The sequence below is a fragment of the Podarcis erhardii genome (genome assembly GCF_964252035.2).
Source record: "Podarcis erhardii genome assembly, chromosome: 3".
In the NCBI taxonomy this organism is placed as follows: Eukaryota; Metazoa; Chordata; class Lepidosauria; order Squamata; family Lacertidae; genus Podarcis; species Podarcis erhardii.
The window spans coordinates 21,924,941-21,940,264 of NC_138507.1; the positions used below are offsets into that span (position 1 = coordinate 21,924,941).

At 43.1% G+C, this 15,324-nt stretch overlaps 1 protein-coding gene across 3 annotated transcripts in view; it reads left to right on the plus strand.

The window, feature by feature from the left end:
- The window catches only part of FKBP1B (FKBP prolyl isomerase 1B), a 49,838-nt gene that overhangs the window by 27,409 nt on the left and 7,105 nt on the right, over positions 1-15,324 (plus strand). The gene's annotated exons all lie outside the window — the stretch shown is intronic.

Sequence of the window (15,324 nt, forward strand, 5' to 3'; positions counted from 1 at the left end):
CAGTACATACTGAACACTTATGATGTTATTTGTGGAGAGCAGCTAGAAAGCCTATCAGTGTTCGGGTGCAGTGGTCTTCAGCTTACTAAGAGCTGGGACTCACCTGTAATCACAACCTGAAATATGGGACTCTCTTTCAAATGACCATAGGCTACAGGGCAGATCCCAGCATTAAAAAGGGTAGAACCCAAGAATCTGGGGTGTGGTTGAGGCAGTCCGAAGAAGCAGAATGTTAAAAGAAAATCAGCATGAAGAAGTGGAGTGTCATGTTAGTGGGTAGGGCAATTTTAATGTGTGTGCCTGGGGGACGGAATGTGTGCAGGTAGTAGCCCACAGAGATTGCAGAGCCCCCTTTGTCTGTTCCCACCTCTGTTACTGCTGCTGATAGTGTTGCAGCACTGAGTAAGAGCTGGCTTTTCTGTGAGGAGCAGCCATCATGCACATACAGCTGTTTGCACGCAAGCTCTGCATGTGTGGTTGTGAACTGTGATTGTTGCAATGGCAGAAAACAGGAAGCTGCATTGTGCTGAATGTACGCCAGTGGTTTTTTTGGGAAAAGGTGCAACATTCAAAACTGCAGGTAGATCCAGATGATTGGGGGGGGGGGGAATTCTGCCATTATAATGTGGCACACAGAGAAAAGCACCCCACCCCCAGACAGTTGCTTCGTAGAAAGATCTTGTGGAACATTACTTGGCAGAAGACAATATGAAGGTGGTGAAGTTTGCTCAGTTCTGAGTTTTGCAGCCCAATTCTGCAAGGGTGTCCTTGTGAGACAACTGAAAATTACCATGTCACTAAGAGAAGAACAGGAATTCTGTCATGTAAAGCCACTGCAAACCATATCTCGTGTTTGACAAATGTTGACATAAAGAGGAGTGTTTTTAAGCATTGCTTCTTCTTTTTAACAACCTCAAGTTGTTAGGTTCTTAATGAAATTGGGTTTTTTTTAAGTAGGTGAGCCCCCCTCCCTCCATTTTTATATTGTGTGCCTTTAACTGCTTGTTCTTATTACCAAAATCACTGACTCAGCACAGAATGAAATCGGGATTTAGAAATGATCCATAGATTCCTGTTGTATTTACTGGGTTCATTCAGAGTCAGTAAAGAGTAAGAACTGTTCTCCAAAAAGGTATCTGAGTGCTGTCTCCATGCAGCAGAAGTTCTGATGATCTGGGAGGAGGTGCCTCACTTCTGACATAGCTGGAGAATAGTATGTGTGTGATGCTGAGATGTCATTACTGATGGAGTTATACAAAGACCCAACTCTTGTACTATGATCCTATAATCCTTTTTTAGCCAGCTTTTTTCTTGATTCTGAGAACCACTGTAAAGCAAGCTAAACTTGGTTGCTGTGGCCATTAATATAATTGCAATAACTGGCAGAAACTTGCAAGAAGTGGCAAAAAATAACTCTCCCTTGAGATGACTATGATGATATATTTATCACCATTCTGGTAATGGAAAGAAGGAGCAGACTAGAAGACTTCAGGCTACATGGCTACCATCCTAGAATTTCCTTAAAGTGGGGCAGGGAAACCAACCCAAAATGCAGAGATACCAATTTATTATTAACCACATATTTAAGCCACATTACTCTGAACATCTTTATAGAAATGTGGCAGCACGGGTGAATTTGTTCAGTTCCATGGTGCTCTTTACCACTTCTTTTGTGACTCACTCTTTGACAGGTGAACAATTACTTGGATAAGTAAAACTCAACTTGATTTTTTGTAAATCTGCTGCCATGTTAATCCAGTGACCTTTGTATTCAGCAGCTTGCTGTGTTTATTCAGCATACTTGAGTTCACATAAATCTTCTGGATAAATAACCCTTTTCTTCTTTCATGCTTAGGTATCTTGTGTTATTTGCCACCATTTTAATCGTAAAGTCCAATACAGAAAACTGTGTTGATGGTGATGGAGTGTGCGCTTTTCAAAAACCCTTTGGCTGTAAACACACATAACTCCATAGTAAGACACATAGGCGCAGCGGAACTTCTGAGTAGGGATGAAGTAGAAATTCATTCCATTTGAGCCCACCTAAATTGTAGTCCCTGAACCCACGTAAGAACGGAAATGCTGCTGTGAAATTGCCAAGCCTGGCACTGACTTGGTACCAGACACCAAGTCCTGAAAGGATGGCTCAGACTCCACACAGGTCAAGGGTGTTGAGGAGCAGGCAGGGTCCCTTGGAAACAGTGCTAAGGGTCTCCTTGAGGGGCCTCCTGGTGGTGGGGAGACCTGCCGAAGAGCAGAGGAAGAGGTGGAGTCACCCTCCACAGTTCTCGAGAATGCCCAAACCAAAAGATTTGAGACAAAGAGCAGCAACATAGCATACATCTATGGACCTTGGTTTGTGAGTGTGGGTGTCTCCCTGTGAGTAAATAATCCCCAAAACAGCTTCATTGTCAGCTGCTGAGGTTAGGATGTAGTTTAGGAGACTGTAGTATTAAAGGTCTCCCTCTTGAGCCATCCAATTGCTGGAGGAAAGGCTCTTCGTTCCTAAACCTAGTCTTCTATGATTGCTGAGCTACGTGGTGCTGGGACACCCTGTGTTAACTGATCTTGGAAGGGTTGTTTCTGGATCATGTTTTGAACCTTGTGTTTGTCCCCAGTTTCTTTGCACTACACTGCACCCCCTCAATGGTATCCTTAGTGAATGCTTTGGTGAAAGACTTATATCTCCTGGCACCCATGGGAGTGTGACAGGAATTCACATTTCCCCCTGAATTTTGCAATGCAGCTAACCAGCCAAACATTAAAAATGCCAAATCTTTATTTGATAGGAAAGGGTGCACACACACAAAAGCATATATTACTTGATACTGTGCAAAAATAAGTGTTGTTAAAAATTCTGTGCAAAAATGTATTTACGAGGCAAAATTGCATACAAAAATGTGTGGGAGAAACATACATCAAAATACATACAGGCGGCTACCATTTTGCGCGGGGGTTCTGTTCCCAGACCCTGTGTGCATTGGTGGAGCACACATAAGTATGCCCTACCCTGTTACACCCCAGTCTGTATATATTTTTGTCCAGAGTTTAAAAAGTATTACTGCAAGCTGATGTGAAAATGGGACAGTGCACTTAAGATTGGAAAAAAGGAGCCACCAAGCATAGACATTGACTTTAATGGGGAAAAATTGCTCATCAATTGCAACCAATTAGGAATTGTAAGGAAGGCAACTTTATTAGAAAACGTTACTGTTTATTGATTGTGCCACCAAAAAAGAAAGTAATTGCAGACCACTGTCTGTGAATGGTTCATTATGGAAAGGCACCTTGGGCTAAATTGATTTTGTTTGAAATAGACAACTCTGGCAATATTTTGTAAGTGAGAGTGCTCATTGATTGTTCACTGGCTCCTGTTGTTGTGGGTTTCTTTTCCTTGTTGTTTCTTTTCCTCCAGTTCCTGTTCTGTATTCCTGAAATAATGTAAGTTATTTCTGCACTTCATTAAGTACAGATGAGCATGTCTTGCACTCCATAAATGTCTTCTGATTCTAACCAAGTATTTTCTGAATATTCCGAGCAGCAACTGTGTCTCAGGCTTCCTCTCCCTCATCACAGTGTTGCAAAACTTTCCCTGTCTCAGCAATAATTTCCCCTCCCACCAATAATAGGGTAGGAAGGTGGGGAAATATGCAGCATGATAAACCATGTGGAGCAGCATCCCTGATGAGATATGACAGGCATCCACTCACCGTATTTCCCGGAAATAGTTGAAGACATTTTTGTGTTGATAAGCTTTTCTAGCTGGATGAAAAGGGCTCTGCCTTAGGTGTTCATTTTGAATTATTTTTCCAACCTCTCTTCAGTTCTCTTTTGTACTGTTTCTAAACTGGTTATATGGTATGCTTGTAAATTGCCTTGAGACGCATGCAGAGCTGACCCCACCCAGGAGGGAAGGTGAGGTGATCACCTTGGGTGGCAGGATTCACAGTGGCAGCAGATCCAGCCTCCAAGGAATGCCCCGCCCACTGCTGCCGACACTGCTACAGTGTCAGCGATAGCTGTGATACACTTCTTGGAGGCCAGATCTGCCTCTTCCTTGGCATCCCCCCATCAATGCTGCCTCTAGAGCAGCCTTTTGGCGAATAGGAGGCACTCTTGGTCTTCTCCCACCCTTCCCCCCTCCAAAGTAGGCCTTCCCCCACTTCTCGTACCTAAAGTAGATCCTTATTCCCACATCTTTCTCAGTGTATATCTTTATTATCACCTTGTTCCTGATGTAGATCATCACTCACTCCTTCCCTGGTGGAGGGAAGCATTTTGTGGTCTTGAGCCAGCCCTGGATGTGTATATGTGTGATTGAGCCATGTTATTGAGCTTCTGCAACTATAAGCATGATTGTGCCTGAATCAACTACCAAGAAACTAATTTCTTTGGTGAAGATTAGGTCTGGTTGTCTTCTATGGAAGGTGAAGGCTGAAGTTTTTCTCATAGGGCCAAACCTTACCATGAGGTAGAGTGAAGTGGCTACTCAGGCAGCTCATTTTAGGTGTCATGAAGGTACAGGTTCAGTCAAGGTTAGAGAGACGTGGAGGGGACAGGGTAGTGATCCATAAAAGTTTTATCATTCTCCCCAGGTCCATCTGGGAACTGGATGGGAGGGTTTATATGTGGTGTTGGGAGGCAAGTCTTGTTGGTATACTGTCCTCCCTACTGCCCAACCACCTCCCTGACTAAGCTGTCTGAAGTAATCTGGTGAGGAGTTGGAGAATATCCCGACTTTAGTTCTGCAGGTGTGCCTGGAAGAAGTGTATTATCAAGATCCTTTCTGGTTTGGATGCTGAATCAGCCTTAGTCACCCTTATAAATGACCTTCAAATGGAGTAAAACAGGGTAGTGTGAACCTGTTAGTTTTCCTAGACATCTCAGTGGTTTTTGACACCATTGACCATAGTGTTCTTCTGGAGCAACCCAAGCAGGTGGAAACTGGAGGTAACGTATCACTGTAATTCTGCTACTACCCATAGGATTGCTACCAGAAAGTAGTAATCAGAGATTGTTGCTTGGCTCAGTGGCTTTGGGACTCTGATGTCTCACAAGTGTCTGTTCTGTCTCCTGAGCTATTTAAAATCTACATGAAACCGTTGGGAGCTGTCACCTGGGGATTTGGAACACAGTGCCACCCGTGTGCTGATGACACACAGCTTTATCTCCATTCCATCACAACCAGGAGGGACTGTGAAGGTGTTCCACAGGTGTCTGGAAGCAGTGAAGGGCTGGATCGGGGCCAATTAATTACGGCTGAATCCCAATAAGGCAGAAGCGCTGTGGGTGGGTTCGCAGCTCGCCACTGAAGAAACAAGTACTTCTGGGAGTACTTCCAGATTTCAACTTGTCATTAGGGTCTCAAGTGACTTCTGTAACTAGGAGTGCTTATGCCTAATTTAAGCTGATTCTCCAGCTACTGTGATAGCTCAGTTGCTCATGCTCTGGTGAGCTCCCATCTTGGCTACTGGCTATATGTAGGGCTGCCCTTGAAGAAGGCCCAGAGGCTGCACCTCTTGCAGATGATAAGTGGGGCAGCCCAGTGGAACCTGTGTCACCAGTCCTGAAAGCTGCACTGGCTGCCAATGAGGTCCAATTCAGAGCGTTAGTACTAGTATACAAAGCCCTAAATAGCTTGGAACCTACATAAAAAGAGTGCCTTCCCCAGCATCAACCATCATGGACGCTTGCACTACCGGCAGCTGCCTGGCAGGCATTGACCTTTTCAGTGGCAGTTCTCCATTTGTGGAGTGTCTTCTCTGGTGACATGTGTTTCATTATTGACTTTCAGGAGAAATTTAAAAAGCTTCTTGTTTACCCAGGCATTTGATGGCTACAGTACACCCTTCCTGGGCACTCTGGGATAACTGTTATCATCATCATCATCATCAATATATTTGTGACTCTGGGCTCTTTCAGGAGGAAGGGTAGGATAGAAATTGAATAAACGAATGAATGAATGAATAAAAGAGTTGTGTTTTTACTTCTGAAATGTGGGATTTTCTACCAGTGGTGCCAAATGACTTGGCAAGCCTTTGGTGCTGTGCCCCTCGAGCTGGCGGGTGGGGGGCGAGGAGAGAAGCAGCACATGCCATTACATCCTGGGCTAGCCCTGCACCAACTGTGTTTGGTTTGATTAACCACATCACATCCAAGTTCTATTTTAGACCTGGATACTGTATCAGACATTGTAAGTGCGAAAGACAGTGTTAAGCAATCAGCCCTGATGCTGCTGTAACATTTGAGATACTGGGGGCGAGCTGCGGATAAGGTTGCAACGTTGTCAGGGTGGCTTGAACAGCAGCATGCGAGGCACAGTTCAGTGGCTGTCGATTCCCCTTTCGCTACATCTCCTTGCCGGGTAAAACTGTACCTGCTGGACTTCTGCCTGTCTGTGCAGCTGTTTCAGTGTACAGGAACCCTGCCAGAAGACAGACGGCCTCTCTAGCTGTGGAGCTGGCAGCTGTCCCTTATGCTCTTTCCATCGGGGCAGCCTATGTGTGAAAAATATATCACAGCGTGAAATGTATCTATGTGTGATTGGAAATAAGTCACAGAGGTGATAACATGTGAATAATTACTGGTGCGATTAAGTATCTCCTGGTGCATCAATCTGTCTCTCATCCTGAAGAGCTAGCATGGACAGCTGCTAATATGGCCCACAGAACTACTGAGTCAGTAGAACAAGGGAAGTTAATACTGGCCAACAGGAATGGGATGGAATCGTTCTGATCCTGCCGTCATTTTTACTTTCTTAGCTGTGTTTGGAGGTGGGGATTTTTTTAAAAAAATGAATGGGACATTTTTTTATTTCTGAGCATGGACAAACAACATGGCAGATAGTGGAAATTATTCATTTCTGTTTTTTTTGTGAAGTGTAGATTAACCAGAGTTTCCCAAACATAGGTTTCGAGCTGTTGTTGGACTACAACTCCCATCATCCCTGGCTAGCGGGACCAATGATTGGGGATGATGGGAATTGTAGTCCAAAAGCAGCTGGAGACCCAAGTTTGGGAAACCCTGGATTAAACAAACAATAAAAAGGAATAGGCTTTATTGTCCTTCTGTCTATGGTGTGGTGTAATGGTTAGAATGATGGATTGTGGGAGCTGGGAGTCCTGGGGTGATTCCCCCCTCCTTCTGATCCACTAAGCTTACTGAATGATCCTGGGCCAGTAACTTTTTTTAAAAAAAATATCCAAATATTTTTTATTGATTTTCAGGTAAATACAAGAACAACATATAGCTGCAGTAACTTGTCCAGTATTACATTCTTTTAAGTTTGATATGCAGTACACAAGCAATACGTTTATTTATGCATTGTCAATTCAAGTATCCTCTCCACAGAGATTTTTGTAGTAACTTTCAACCGAACCTACCTGACTGGGTTTTGTTGTGAGGAGAAAATGGGTGGGTGGGGATTGTGTTCCTAAATAACCAGTTTTGAGAAGCAATATTGTATTTTTAGTGGGAATCATATTTTGCATGGACCTCCGAAGTGGTTCCTTGTATTTGATGCTGTGCTGTGCTTTGCTGAAGACAATGTATTACATAATATGTCTTCAGGGTTTTTGCATTTTTAAAGGTAGCTAGTGCTTTTATGGAATTTGTGGTCACCATGCATTTCTTATGGTGCAGAAACTGAGCAAAATTCTGTGTCGGCTAAGCTTATATTGCAATACTTGTATATGTATATTAGGAATGTATGTATATATTAGGGTCCTGTGAAACACACATTTATATAATTTGGCTAATTAAAATGAAATACTGCTCCAGAATCACTGGCAGATTTTATAAATTCTTATGGTTCTACTTGCTCTATATTGCTTTTAGCATCATAATAACCAGCATTCTGCATTCTTGTGGTATAGTTATCCTTGAGTTGCTTTAATCCAGTGCTTTTTCTGGGGGTCCTCAAGGGCATGCACTACCCGCACCTTTTTTTCTGGAAGAAAAGCACTGCTTCAACCCTTTTGCAACACACCACCTCTTGCTGAATCCCCATCTTTAATATTTTGTTTTCAATCCCCTGTTTTTACAGCAGCATTATAGGTCCAACTTGTCAAAAGTTTTATCTTAGCTCCCATCTCCACCAATTTAAACGTGTTCTCGTCATTTAAAACTGGCACCGGCTGACTTGACAGATTTCTCTGTTTTAAAAGTTGCAGTTCTAATTTTGTGCATGTGTTGTTGTTGTTTTACTAAGTTTTAATAAGTGGCATTTATTGCTGTTTGTGTGGGATGCAGGTGGCGCTGTGGTCTAAACCACAACGCCTAGGGCTTGCCGATCAGAAGGTCAGCGGTTCGAATCCCTGTGACAGGGTGAGCTCCCGTTGCTCGGTCCCTGCTCCTGCCAACCTAGGAGTTTGAAAGCATGCCTGTGCAAGTAGATAAATAGGTACCGCTCTGGCAGGAAGGTAAATGTGCGCTGCTGTGCGCTGCTCTGGTTCGCCAGAAGCAGCTTAGTCATGCTGGCCACATGACCCGGAAGCTGTACGCCGGTTCCCCGGCCAGTAAAGTGAAATGAGTGCCGCAACCCCAGAGTCGTCCGCGACTGGACTTAACAGTCAGGGGTCCCTTTACCTTTTATTGCTGTTTGTACATCAGTTCACTTGCAGGAAAATTTGAGGCAAGAATTTGACTATGTGGCTTTAACCCTTATAGTCAGCACTGCATAACTCTGGGCATGACGCATTGTCCTCTACGTGCAGAAGAGGGGATCTCCGCCAACTTCAGTCTTTCCTCTTCCCTTTTCTCATAGCCCTCATCCAGGTACATTCACACTGCAGTGCATGGCTGGTATGGCCTTAAAAATATACTGTAGATCCATGTAGCCTGTTCTTTCCCATAGAAGTACAAGAAGGCTACTCTTCAGTGGACTAGTCCTTGCACATGTGCTTAGTCATAGAGGAATCTGCTTATGTGAAGCATTGGAAACTGCCATATATAGAGTGACACTGACTGACAATGGTTTTCCAGTTACTAACCCACAAGGTCTACCAGAGATTATTCATTCATTGATTTTATGTGTCTGCAGCTTTCCCACACATCCCCCCCAAATAAATCATGCTCACAGCAGCTTACAGCAAAGCAAAGAGGGAAATAGTTCAAGCAAACACTACAAATCAATTTCATAATAATATATGAAATAAACTGCAAAATACTGCAAAACAACACAGTAACAATTTCATATTTATGTAGCAAAACAATTGTTTTGTTGTTGGCATCCATCTGTCTCAAGAGAGAATGGAGTGTGTCTCTGGGGGTGAAGTCAAACTGCTGTGATAGTAGCATCAAAGTGACATCCCCGGGGTACAAGGCTAGGCAGTGTGCATGGAGGTCCTGGGCTGCCCAGATGACAAGACTCCTATCTCGGCCTTGCTGATGTGGTTCAAAGGAAAGCGGAGCAATACGTTCAGCCCCAGCTTGGCTGCAGGAGTTGCCCGAAGGAGGCATACAGGGCACCATCCAACCAGGACAGATGGGGCTCTTCAACCTAGGAAGGTAGCCCATCTAGGAGAAGGAAAACTCTCCTAAACCTCTGCTGCCTTGTGGGATAGCTTCAGGAGAAGAGAGCCCTACACAAATCTGGAGTGGAATCCCTATAGCAAGTACAACACACAAACCCCCACATTTCAATGCTATAAATGTAACAAGATTACAACATGCAGCATCCAATAGCAAAAATAACAGGAGCTTCAGTTTCAGCTGGGGACCTTTTACATGCAAGGCATGTGCTCTGTCACTGAATCAAGGCCCTTTTCCTGCATAGGGCTCCCATTGTAGGTATTGACTGGCACATTGTGATACATGTTTGAACCCATTTTTTTAAAAAAATCAACAAAGATTAAGAAAGAATAGCATGCCAAATAGACAGGGTTCGAAATTAGCAGGGTGCCTGGCGCATTTTGTGCCGAAAGATTCTTCATTTGCAAGAACCTCAAAAAGTCTGGGTGCCCTTTTTTGCACCTGGCCGATACTCAAATATTACTGAAATATATGTGCTTTGAAGTCTCGAAGTATATGTCAAGGATAAACAATAGGTTAAGGGGTTTAACAATAAAGAGTAGAATGATTTGAAAACTGAAGCATGGTACCAATATTTTTATTGTAAACACCAAATTCAACATGTATTAACAATTTCTGCTAAAAATGTGATATTAACAATGTGTCACTTATGTGAATTGGGTATTAATTCATGCTTATCAAAATAATAAATAAAAAGTGTTGCTGACACCCACCCCCCCAGTGGTGACTAGACATTATGCTTTGGCACCCACAACTCAGGTCCCAGAAGCCATTTGGCCTCTAGCTTTTCTATCCCAGTTTCTAACACTACATATAGACATTTCTAGTGTTGCTTGCTGTACAGCTGCCTCCTGGCCTGCTTGATCCAAAAGCAAAACATTATTGAGTGTTTTGGATTTCCTTTCCATGCAAAGCCATCTTTGAGAAAGCGCTGGATTGCACATCAAAAGGTTGGGGTGGGGGATTCTATCGGAGGACGTTCATGCCATTAAAAAAAATGGTTTGCTTTGGTTTTTACAGCTCTGACTTCACCCTTCCTATGGAAGTGCTTGCGTTCCTACAGTATGTACAGTATGAACATGTTGCTATTAATATATCCCTTGTGGCAAGGGGTGGCCTGGGCAGAACAGCATGTGTGAAAAGAGATCTTGTGCTAGGAGGTGACATGAATTTTGGATTGAGTCATTCTTCCCCATCTGTCGGGGCTCCCTGTGCAGACGCTCCCCACGGGTTGAGGTAAGCCAACATGGGTCACAACTAGGCCCTCTAATGGTGCTCTTGTGTTTATATTAAGCACCAGCATGACTTCCCACCTTCTGGGCTCATCCCACTTTAGTTCTGTAAATATTTTTGCTGCTCATATCTATTGTTGGCACAGAGACACCAGCTGAAAGTTCTCTTAAGCCTTTCATTGCATATATGGCTCTGTGCCAGTGAAAGCTAGACCTAAGCATCTTGGCCTCTTTCACTGCCTGGGGCAGATTCTCCCCTACCCCATCCCCAGTAATAACTGATGTTTTTCTTTAAGCAAGGCAGGAATTTCCACAAGGCAGGCTTTTGCCACTGCTGTAAACCAGAGGGTACTTTGTTTTCTGCCATTTTAGCACACGCCATCCTGTCTTGCTTGTCAGAGCCCCCCCGCCCTGCTCCAGCATGCCTCTTCAGCTAATCCATACAGGATGCACATTTCTGTCGTGGTGCTGTTGATTGTCTTCAACAGCCATGCCAAGTTTCCCAGCATGAAGTGGCTGCTGTTAAAATATTTATCTGCCATTTAGTTGGCAGGTGGCATTTCAGAGTTCTGTGGTTACATCTCTCCCCCCACCCTTCCGAATCAAGCAAAGCTTGAAATGATGATTTGCACATGAGCTGAAATTGTGTATAATTTAGACGCACCAGGAAGGGTGGCAGCTGCGATAGAGATTGCTAATTGAGAATTATAGGAGTAGCTCTGATCCACAAATTTAACATCTTCATGTCAAGTCTAGAGTATTTTTGTGAATGAGACAAATGCAACAAAACACCTTCTGCTTGTGAATTTCTGGATTGAATGTCACCCCCAAATGTGAATCAGTTATTATAAGAAAATTAGTATTTCACTACCCACAGTGTGTACTATTGTTGTCTTTTCCCGCAAATGTGTATGCAGCCATTTTGGGAAGCCTAGTCATTTGAAAATGTCTTTGTATTCCTGTTGTCTTCAGGAAGCTGCCAATTTTCAAATGTAGCATTGGTGTTATTATGAAGCAGAAGTTGTATTGGTGATCTATCAGTTGATGACATTCAAGCAGCCTCTGAATAGACTCGCCCAGTAAGGGCCAGCATTGACCCATGACCACCTAACAGTAATCCTATGGTTCATTCCTTCTCTTAACCAGGCCAGCAGCATAACCCGAAGATATTTTACTGAAGCTAAGCAGGTTTGGGTCTGTTCAGTGCCTGGATGAAATTGCCCAGTCAACCTTTGAGTGGCACCTTTAGCTCCCCATTCAAACCATTGCAAGCAGTATTCCCTATTAGCAAGCCTAAAAGACAATGGTAATTCCTAGCACAAAAACCCTTGTCTCATTCTTGGGTAAACCGTTGTCTGTGAGGCGGATGCAATTCACAGTGTTGAGAGACCCAGTCACAGATCTCCAACACAACATGCTTTTTTCTTCCTGTGTGAATTGAATCAAAGCAATTGTTTCATTAACAAATCAGGGGGGTTGTTTTCTTTACTGGTGCTTGCTTGTGAAAGGATAGCTCTGGAAATGGCTATATATCTTTGGGTAACTTCACTACTTCACAAGTTTGTATGGAGGTCTAATCTTCCTTGGGGTGAGAAGTAAGATACAAAAGTGATAGTTTGGCTCCCCTTTGCCTCCCTCCTGCCTTCCTAATGTCTCTGGCTGAGATACAGTCCAGCAATTCTGGTTATGTAGTCTGCCTTGCCCTTCCTTGCATTTTTCAGGTGGGCCGTTGTCCTTTTATTATTATTATTAAAATGACACACCTGTACATCTTAAAGCAACAACAAAAATCATTTGTCATCTTATTTGTAAAAAGAAAGAAAGAAAGAAAATAATGAAAACACATTTTTAAATGCTACAAAATTGCTCTGGTGAAAGGGCCATCTAGAGTAGCAGAAGCTGTTTCCCAAAGTTCATCCCTGGAGAGGATTGTCTGTCTGTCAAGAACATAAAAAATGCTTCCAAAACACAAACTCTCCTCTTTTTACTTACCTTTTAGGCATACTCACAGATGACCAGCACCCCCTCCCCTTGTGAGCTTGCTAACCTCAGGATAGCATGCTTGCCTCTGTTATCTTGCCAAATAGTTAGGGGGATTGGAAGCCCTCATCAGGTGCACGCGTATGTGTGGTGAAATTGCTATATACCCACCCAGAGATTGCATTAAAGCTAGGAAACAATAGACCACCTAGGACTCTGATATGTGGCTTTGACTGACATTATTGTCTAGAGAAATGGAAAAGACTGAACTTTCTAATTTTGACAGGTTCAAATAAAAGTGTAGCTCCTTCTTTGCATATTTGCAAAACATGGTCTATAACATCATGTTTTCTGGCAGTGCAGATCAGGATTTCCTGAAACCCTAAAGTGTGTCTCTTGCATGGCTTTGTAACTGTCTCCTACACGTCTCGGAATCCATTAGGCTAATAAATAAATAACCAAGCAGCAGCTGCTCATAACCACAAAAATGAAAATACAGATTGCAGCAAGGCAAAATGCTGCAAGGTTTAAATCACATTTCTGAATCATGCCACAAGCAGTATTCAGTAACAATAACTCATACCTCACATTAATATAGTCAAAACAAAACAAATTCCTTCCAGTAGCACCTTAAAGACCAACTAAGTCAGTTCTTGGTATGAGCTTTCGTGTGCATGCACACTTCTTCAGATACACTTCTTCAGATACATATGTGTATCTGATACATATGTGTACACTTCTTCAGATACATATGTGTATCTGATACATATGTGTACACTTCTTCAGATACATATGTGTATCTGATACATATGTGTACACTTCTTCAGATACATATGTGTATCTGAAGAAGTGTGCATGCACACGAAAGCTCATACCAAGAACTGACTTAGTTGGTCTTTAAGGTGCTACTGGAAGGAATTTGTTTTGTTTTGACTATGGCAGACCAACACGGCTACCTATCTGTAACTATTAATATAGTCCTGAGTTTTCAAAACATTCTCCATACATTATCTCAATATTTCTTACAACAACATTTTCAGGTAGGATCATATTATCCCCTTCTTGCAGAAGACACTAGGGGCTATGGCTTAGATACCATGGTTTACCTGAGACCCTTGGGTGAGTTGAATGTGACTAAACTCTTTCCCAGATTGTGCTTTTTAGGCAGTTATGTTGCATCAGTGCTCAAGGTGGAATAGCCTCATAATTTGCTTAACCACCAAACTACTACTCCATGTTCACGCTGCAATAGAAGGTGTCATTCATTTAACTGGTCTCATCAGCTGTGCATACCACATGTGCATTTTAAAGTGCCCAGTTGCTTGTTCGCTGTGTACAACAAATAAAGACTGTCGGTCAACAACTTTTGTTGATACGTTAAATAGATATCAGACTAGAGGACTATCAGTCCAGCTGGTTATTGGTATTGTTTTCTGTATGTGGTCTAGAGAGAATTGGAGACTGTCATAGTCTGGGAGGATCAATAAAATACTGTTACTATTATTGTGGGTTTGATTGCAGACATGGTACTCAGGCCTGATTTTCCCAGACAAACCTGCTGTAAAAGAGCATCTCAGCTCTGTTGATCAGACTGTAGGCATTATCAGTGCCAAGAGAAAAGATGGCAGCTCCCTCCATTGTCACCATACTCGCATCCTCTTCCCAGCCCCAACCCAATGGCCTCACAGATGAGTGAGCAAAGGGCCAGTTGGCAGGTGAAATAACAAATACTTTCCCTTTAAAATCTGGTATTGCCTTTCAGCTATCTCAGTTTTCAGCTCATTGCTATGTGGCTTATTCATGCTGCTTGATTCAACATAGTGGTCAAAGGAACTTTACTTCTCTGCCACTACTTGTCATTTCATGGCAGCTATGCATGAACAAAACAGTGCCACATATAGTTAAATAGGCCTGTCCCTGATTCAGTAGTGGGAGGGGAGTGTGACTGAGTTAAATTCCCCCGGCCCCAACAAAGGATCAACACCATCACTAAAATTTAAATGGCAGCTGTGTTCAGGGTGGGCAGGACTTCCTAGTCCTTGCACGATCAGTTCCGGCACAGGATATGGAGATGTCAACACAACCATCTTTATATAGCAGGCAGAGGTTCTGATGAACCCATTCACGTTTTAAAAGCACATGTGAAAGAAGGGCTCTGGAGCTGTGTGTTAACTTTGCCCATTGTTGATGTGTTCTCTGGCTGTGTTCCCCACTAGGCATTCAGCCAGCGTGAGAAGAGACCTAAAGTAAGCAGCTACCAATATATGTGCAATATGTTCTCTTCCATGTGAAAGAACCCAGAATCCCCTTACCTTGAGGACTCCATGCATAAATGTAGGCATGTCTATAGGGCTCCTCTGCACCCTAGCTAAATGCAAATGGAGCAGAATGGGCCGTGAGGGGCATAATTCTGCAGACTTCTCACATGTGTTGTTGACATGCTAGGGGTTTCTCTGAACTCCTCCTTCTCTATATGATCAGTTTCTGGTTTTACATGTCTCCTGATTTTTCATAATCCAGCTTGACCCCCCCCCCCAAATGGGGGAAAATAATGTATAAAAACAATTTAAGTCAAGGATTA